Genomic DNA, 7,808 nt, shown 5'->3' with positions numbered 1-7,808 from the left:
AATAATAATAACAACAACAATAATAATAACCCCGACTAAAAGATTGATGTCTTCTCCCAAGTGCAGGAGTGTCGAAGTAATAAATAACCCGGCAAGACCGGGGTCGAACCACAGGGAGGTTAATTGTACAAATTATAGACAACAATTAATAATAATAATAATAATAATAATAATAATAATAGTAATAGTAATACTAATAATACTAATAATACTAATAATAATAATAATAATACTAGTAGTAATAGTAGTAGTAGTAGTAATAATAATAGTAGTAGTAATAATAATAATAATAATAAAGAAAGAGAAGAAGAAGAAGATGATGAGAACTTGGAGATGAAAAATTAATGTAAGGATTAAACAATAATAATAACAAATGTCAAGGTTAGAGGTTCCACTAATGGTATATCAAACAAGTATAGTATAAACTCTTATTATTGAATTGGAAACCACACACAAAGGAGGTTCCAATCAGATTATATATTGTTAACATAATTACATTGTCATCTTATTCAATTAATGCTAATACTTGTAAATCTCGTCAAGCATTCATGATTATAACTTATGTTAACAACAAATCAAGTTCCTTTCATAGCTCAAGTGTCGGTTATACCATACATTATGGGCTATGAAAGTGCCAAGCATTTGGTGTACCAAGTGTTATACAACATAAATCAAGATTAGTCATTTAACAAGTAAAGTATTAAAGAGTGAACAAGATAACAAATATAAAACATGTTAGTATCAAACATTAAAGTCCATATTAAGTTTACATTATACTTATTTTTACACCATTAGTGTAACCTTTTCACCTTGACATAACTAACTTAGCTAGACATAATGAAAGAAAGCAAAATAGATAAGCAAAATAAGAACATAAAAGTTAACTAAGTAAAGGAAAGGAAATGAAAGGCATAAACTTAATATTAATGAAAGCAAAGCATAAACATTACAAAAAATACAAAGAGAGAAAGGAAGAGCATGATCTTGATCTGAAAACCAAGATGCCTAAATACATGGCAAATGCCTCCTTTTATAGGCCAAAATTGGGAACTATTGATTTGATGACTAATTGATAAGTGGGTGGCCAACTTTTGACTTGGTGACAATCCTTATCTTCTCTTGTCTGCCCAAAACATCATTGATAACGTCAAAATTGGAGCTAGTTGCACACATGAAAGTTGTAGGCAATTGTCTCAGATTTCTTGTGTAAAACATTCAGCTCATTTGGACTTCTAGAACTCCAGATATGGCCAAAATACTGAACAGTGCTCGGGCTGGAAGACAGATTCGGGCTTCTTTGTTGTTGCTACAATTTGGACTTGAAAATGACCTTTTTAGATCTTGGGCTCCATATGAAAGTTTTAGGCCTATGTCTTACCTTTCCATCCATATAAATTGGAACTAAATCTGAGATATATAGCTCCAGATATGACCCAATTACCGAACAGTGTTCCGGTTTGGATTGCACCGACATCTCTTTTCTAAGTTTGGCCATCTCTTTATCCTTGCAATTTAAGTTCTTAAAGTCATCAATCAATCCTTTTATTTATGTGATAGGCCTGCATTTAAAATGAACATTTACCACAAATTAAAGGTATCTTATATTATTAGATATATTATTATAAAACATGCTTTGATTAAGGAGTTATTGATACTTCAAGTGCAAAATGATGATATAAAACCATGATAAAAATGCACTTTTAAGTACTAATCACACCCCCCAACCAGCTTATTACTAGTCCCTAGTAATCAAAGCGTAAAATAGAAAAACAATTTGCAAATTCCACAAAGCAAGGTATTCATCATTTAACTTCCATTAATCTATCCAAATAAACAACCTCTCATTAAATTTATATATCTGCTCAATACCTCTTAACAAGATATTAATAAACCTTTCTTTTGTGCTCAATATATCAACACATAATTATGGGGCTTTTCTTGGAAGAAAACAAAATTTTTGTTCTAATGTTTAAGGTTAACTTCCTTGGGCTGGGATTATTATTTGTCTTTTTTTTCTTTTTTCTTTTTAAATATATATACATATAATTTAAAAACATCATGCATCTTTAACCCATGTAACGAGCTTTCAGCTAATGACTCCCAGACCAGTTGGTCTTAGGGCATTAGGTGTTAAGACACCCCTACGAGCTTAGTAACTCGGGTCGCAGATACTGATATGTAGATAGTGCAATGTTTGATTCCCTTAAGCTTTTCTCCTCAACCCATGTAACAAGCGTTGAGCCAATATCTCCCAAGTCAGTTGACTTTAGGGTATTAGGTGTTAAAACACCCCTTCGGGCTTAATTGCTTAGGTTAGGGAGGCTACGAAACCAAACTTATCTACATTTTTATTATCATCATTTTTTTTTCTTTTTTTTTCTTTTTCTTTTTTAATTATATACAATCCCTTTTCCTTAGTTGTTACCTTTAAAAGAACATAAATAAAGTAATAATCCAATATGCAACCCACAATCATATGTTAAAGTGTGTGTGTGTAAATTAAGGTTTAAGAATACATGTTAAATAAGTATATGAGCAGAATTAAGTGGTAACAATATGAGAGTTTGTAAACCTGAATATTTCAGGAAGTATTATAATAGACCTTGTTAAGAATGATTACTAAGATGCGTCTCAAGAGTCACTTTAACAAAAGAACTCCTTTACTCTGCCATCTTAGTAACAACAATTATGCACATGCTTTATGAAATGAAAAAGAATTTTTTTTTTATCAACTACTACCCTCTCCCCCCAACCAAAACGAGACATTGTCCTCAATGTTCTAAGGTAGAAAGATAGAGTATAGAAGATATCACCTGAAATAACGAACACTGACAAAACCTAAAACACACTGAAACAAAAATAAGAAATAACAAAACATAATAATAAAACCAAAAGACATAAAAATTCACAAATGAAGGCTCAAATCCAATCTAAGCTTTTTACGGCTTCCCGTAGATGACCAATTTATGCGACTCATGGAAGGATCAATCACAAGAATGAAAGATTGTAGTTGGTCAATCAATTGTTCAGTAGTAGGAGCAGAGATTATGATTTGTCGTGCAGAAGATGTTAGAAATTCCTGTTCCACAGCATGATCAAGAAAAGACAATAATTTATCATAATAACCATTAACATTTAACAAACCTATGGGTTTATGGTGAATGTGCAGTTGAGCCCAAGAGGAAATATGAAAGATCTCTTCCAATGTGCCTAGACCACCTGGTAAAGCAATGAAGGCATCAACATGGTTAAACATTGCATTCATTCGAGCTGACATTATGGAGACCTAAAGTTCCTCTCCAATTGTTTTTCCAATGATGTCCCCTTATGCCAAAGCTTCAGGGACGACCCCCAAAACTTGACTACCTCCTAAAAATGCAGCTATTGACACACCTCCCATTAACCCAAGACTGCCTCCCCCATACACTAAATGAATCTTTCTCTCAGCTAGCACCTGACCAAGATGATTTGCTGATTCTAAAAACTCCTTTTCGTTCTCAGGACTAGATCCACCTAAAACATAAATATTTCTTATTTGATGACTTGAGGAACTTGCCATTTCTACACATTTCTGTATTTGTTGAATGTATGGGTTGAGTAGAAATGAAAGGAAGGAAGAGAGGGTTTTATAGATGAGAAATGAGAAAGGCAATCATAACACCTATATGTAGGCCAGCTGGAGTCTCACACACTCTCTCTCTCTCTCTTTTTATTTATTTATTTATTTACTTTTTGAAAAAGCATGTGTATGTACAGGTAGTTGTGATTATGGCTCACATCTTCCCTTGGTTTTACGTTCAAGAATGGCTTCAACGCCCTCTATGGATCGGGGATAGGCTTCCCATCCAGTTTTCTTAAAAACTGGCAAACAAGGTCTTTTTTAGTCAGATTCCCAAGACTAAGTCGATCATGTTCTTTATTAAATAGTGGCCATAAATCATGAATTACACGATGCACATCTCCACTAGAATGCGTCTCAAGAGTCAATAGAAGATTATCTAAAGACTCCTTACTTAGGCCATCCTTAATGAATTGTATTTTATCTTCACGGTTTATAGATACCATTCCTAAAGAACGACATTATGTATTACAAGTCCATCTAGCACATCGATGACAGACTTTCAGTCGTTTTGCACGACGTTTCTTTGCAAAAGTGCTTTTACCTGTTCCAGGCATATGTGAAATGAAGGAGTTAGAGGACTCACCTGATAATCGGACCTTTGCTTCAATCAACCAGCGAATATCTTCAGGAATTCCATGATTCATTAACAATCTCAATCTTATACATCTAGCACGGTAAATTTTTGTAATCGCATTCTGAGGCAGAGCGGGAAAATACTTTTTCAATTTTTCAAGATTAGTGTCCATTTTCAAATGAGAATTGGAAGAGAGATTCAAAGAATTGCACAAATATATACACAGATATCAGTTATTATGGGAAACTGAAAGAACTGACTTAAGTCACGGAGTACCGTTATCCGCCATTTGACCGGGGTGAGAGAAACTAGCAAAAATCACTAAAAAAGAAACACAAAAACAATATGAGAAAAACAAAATAATCAACCTTTATCTACAAGATCATTCCAACCAGTTGATTCATTTTCACTAGGAAACTTATCAAAGTAAGCTTTCAAACGATGTCCATTTTCCTTAAAATCATTGTCATTCATTGAATTCTCAATATCATAGGCCCCATAAGGATTGCTCCATCTTGATCTTAGCTCTCTAGGTAATGAATAGAGTTGAGAATTATAAAACAAAACTTTTTGACCAGTATCAATCTTTTGACAATTTTCACAAGTTTTGCAAAATGCATGCGTGTCCTTGAACATGGTGGGCCAATAAAATCCATTTTGAAAGATTTTTACAACGAGAAATAACTTCCACATGCTTTAGAATGACAAAATTTAATGACACTACTTACCTCATTGTCGGGAATGAATCTTTGAAATATTTGATCAGGACAATATTTGAATAAGTTAGGGTCATCACAATAAAAGCTCTTCACTTCGTTCAAAAACTTTTCTTTGTCTTGGGTACTCCAATCAGCTAGCAAATCTCTTAAAGTAAGAAAATTAATATTTTTATTATACCAAGGCATTGAACTAAGAGAAAGTAAGGATTTGTTAGGAAAGTAATCATCGATTGGTGTGATGTCAGATGTCGAATCTGTTGTCACTGTTGACAAAAGATTCGCATCAACATTTTCGGTGCTTGTTTCATCCGTGATTTCCTCCTTAGAATAAATCATTTGCAAATCTTCAGATTCATCTAACTCATTTTTACTTAAAGTAGATTCAAGTTGATCATAAACTAATTCATCAATATGATCTACTTCTTGTAAATCATTATCATCTCCAGGTTGCTTGCAAATGTTGAAAATATTCATCTCTAATGTCATGTTTCCAAATGATAGCTTCATCAGTCCATTCCTACAATTAATCAATGCGTTAGAGGTTGCAAGAAACGGACGTCCTAAAATAACAGGAAATGAATTACATGCTTCAACAGGTTCCGTGTCCAAAACAATAAAATCCACAGGATAAATGAATTTATCGACTTGTACTAACACATCTTCAATTATTCCTTTAGGCACTTTTATAGATCTATCGGCAAGTAAAAGAGATATAGAAGTTGGTTTTAACTCACCTAGATTGAGACTCTGAAAAACTGAATATGGAAGTAAATTCACACTAGCACCAAGATCAAGTAAGGCTCTTTCAATTTTATGCTCTCCAATAAAGCAAGAAATTGTAGGACAACCAGGGTCTTTATATTTCAAAGCATTATTGTTTTGAAGAATGGCACTTACTTGTTCCGCTAGAAAGGCTTTCTTTTTCACATTCAGTTTCCTCTTCACAGTGCATAGATCTTTCAAAAATTTAGCATAGGAAGGAACATGTTTAATTGCATCCAGCAAAGGTATATTGATCCTTACCTGTTTGAAAATTTCAAAGATTTCAGAGTTGTAATTGACTTTCCTTTGTTTGGTCATGGCTTGAGGAAATGGAAGTGCTGGCGGTGAATCAGTCGTTTCTTTGCAATTTTCAGATTCAACCCCTTCCTTACCCTCAGAGATTGACTCATCATCTTTCTCATAAGGTTCAAGAGAGGGTTTTTCAATAACCTTACCACTGCGCAGAGTAGTGACTGATTTGACTTGATCCATATGTTGGCTTCCGGAACTACTTGTATTTGCATTGTATTGCCCTTTGGGATTTTGTTGTGTTTGAGATGGAAACTTACCTTTCTCTTGGAAATTGAGAGCAGATGTTAATTTAGCAAGAGTATCTTTAAAATCTGTCATGTTTTGAGCAAGTTGAGTATTGATTGTCTCTTGCTTTTCAATGAATGCATGCAATGTTTCCTCAAGATTTTTTCTAGGAGGTGGAGCATAAGGAGGTGCATATCCATGAGAATTTTGAAAATTATGGTGTGCTTGAAACGGTGGTTGTGAAGTTTGTGCATTGTTGTTCTCACTCTTCCAACTGAAGTTTGGGTGATTTCTCCAACCAGGGTTGTATGTTTGGGAGTATGGGTTGTGGTTGGCCCTTTGGAAACCGTTTAAAGCATGGGCTTGTTCATGAAGACATTCTTTAAAAGAAGGCAAGGTTGGACAATCGTTGGTTGAGTGTTCATTTGTTTCACAAATTTGACACACAATGTTTTCAATAGATTTTAATTGACCACTCTTTTTCAATTCTAGTGCCTCGACTTTTCTAGCTAAAGATGCAAACTTGGCTTGAAGGTCATGATCTTCCCTAAGGTTGTACATACCTCCACTAGATGTATGAGGTTGAGTTTTACTCGGTGCCTCATAAGTACCCGCGGTGTCCCAATTTTGAGCATTTTCAGCTAACAAGTCTAAGTACTCCATTGCTTCATCAGGGTCTTTATCTTTAAAAGTTCCATTACACATCGATTCAACCATTTGCCTATCTTTAGGTGTTAACCCTTCATAGAAATGTGAAACCAATCTCCATGTTTCAAAACCATGATGAGGGCAAGTACTAAGCAAGTCTCGATACCTATCCCAACATTGGTAAAATGTTTCTCCTGGTTTTTGAGTGAAAGTGGTGATTTGTCTCTTGAAAAAGTTTGTTCTATGAGATGGGAAAAACTTCTTTAAAAATTGTTGTTGCATTTCATCCCAAGCACGAATGGATCCTGGTCTTAAATTTTGTAGCCATGTTTTAGCTTTATCTTTTAATGAAAAAGGAAAAAGCTTTAATCTGATGGTGTTCATGCTACAATTTAAGTTATTATATGTGTTGCACACCTCCTCAAATTCCCTTAAATGCAAGTATGGATTTTCCAATTCTAAACCATGAAAAGAAGGTAAAAGTTGAATAATACCTGGTTTAAAATTAAAATGAGATGCATCAGGAGGAAAAACTATGCATGATGGTGCACTTGTTCTTGTGGGATTCATGTGGTCTCTAAGTGTTCTAGCACGGTTATTCTCATTATTCTCATTTTGAAGTGATTGATTATCTTCTTCAGCCATATTTTCTGAAAATGATGAGGATACCCTACAAAGTCTACCACTTGATGTACGTGACCACACTCTCATGCACGTGTAGGAATAAAATAAAAAAAAGAAGAAGAAAGCAAAAGAAGGAGGAAGAAAACAAAATAAAAAGAAACAAAAGAAAAGAAATAAAGTTATATACAAGAAAAGTGAAAAGAGAAAATAAAATAAATACTATAATTTATTTAAGAACTTACCTCCCCGGCAACGGCGCCAAAAACTTGACACGACAAAAAGGTCCCCGGCAACGGCGCCAAAAACTTGACACGACTAAAAG

Source organism: Populus euphratica, unplaced genomic scaffold, assembly GCF_000495115.2.
Source record: "Populus euphratica unplaced genomic scaffold, PopEup_1.0 scaffold159.1, whole genome shotgun sequence".
In the NCBI taxonomy this organism is placed as follows: Eukaryota; Viridiplantae; Streptophyta; class Magnoliopsida; order Malpighiales; family Salicaceae; genus Populus; species Populus euphratica.
Note: the sequence above shows the minus strand (reverse complement) of the source record.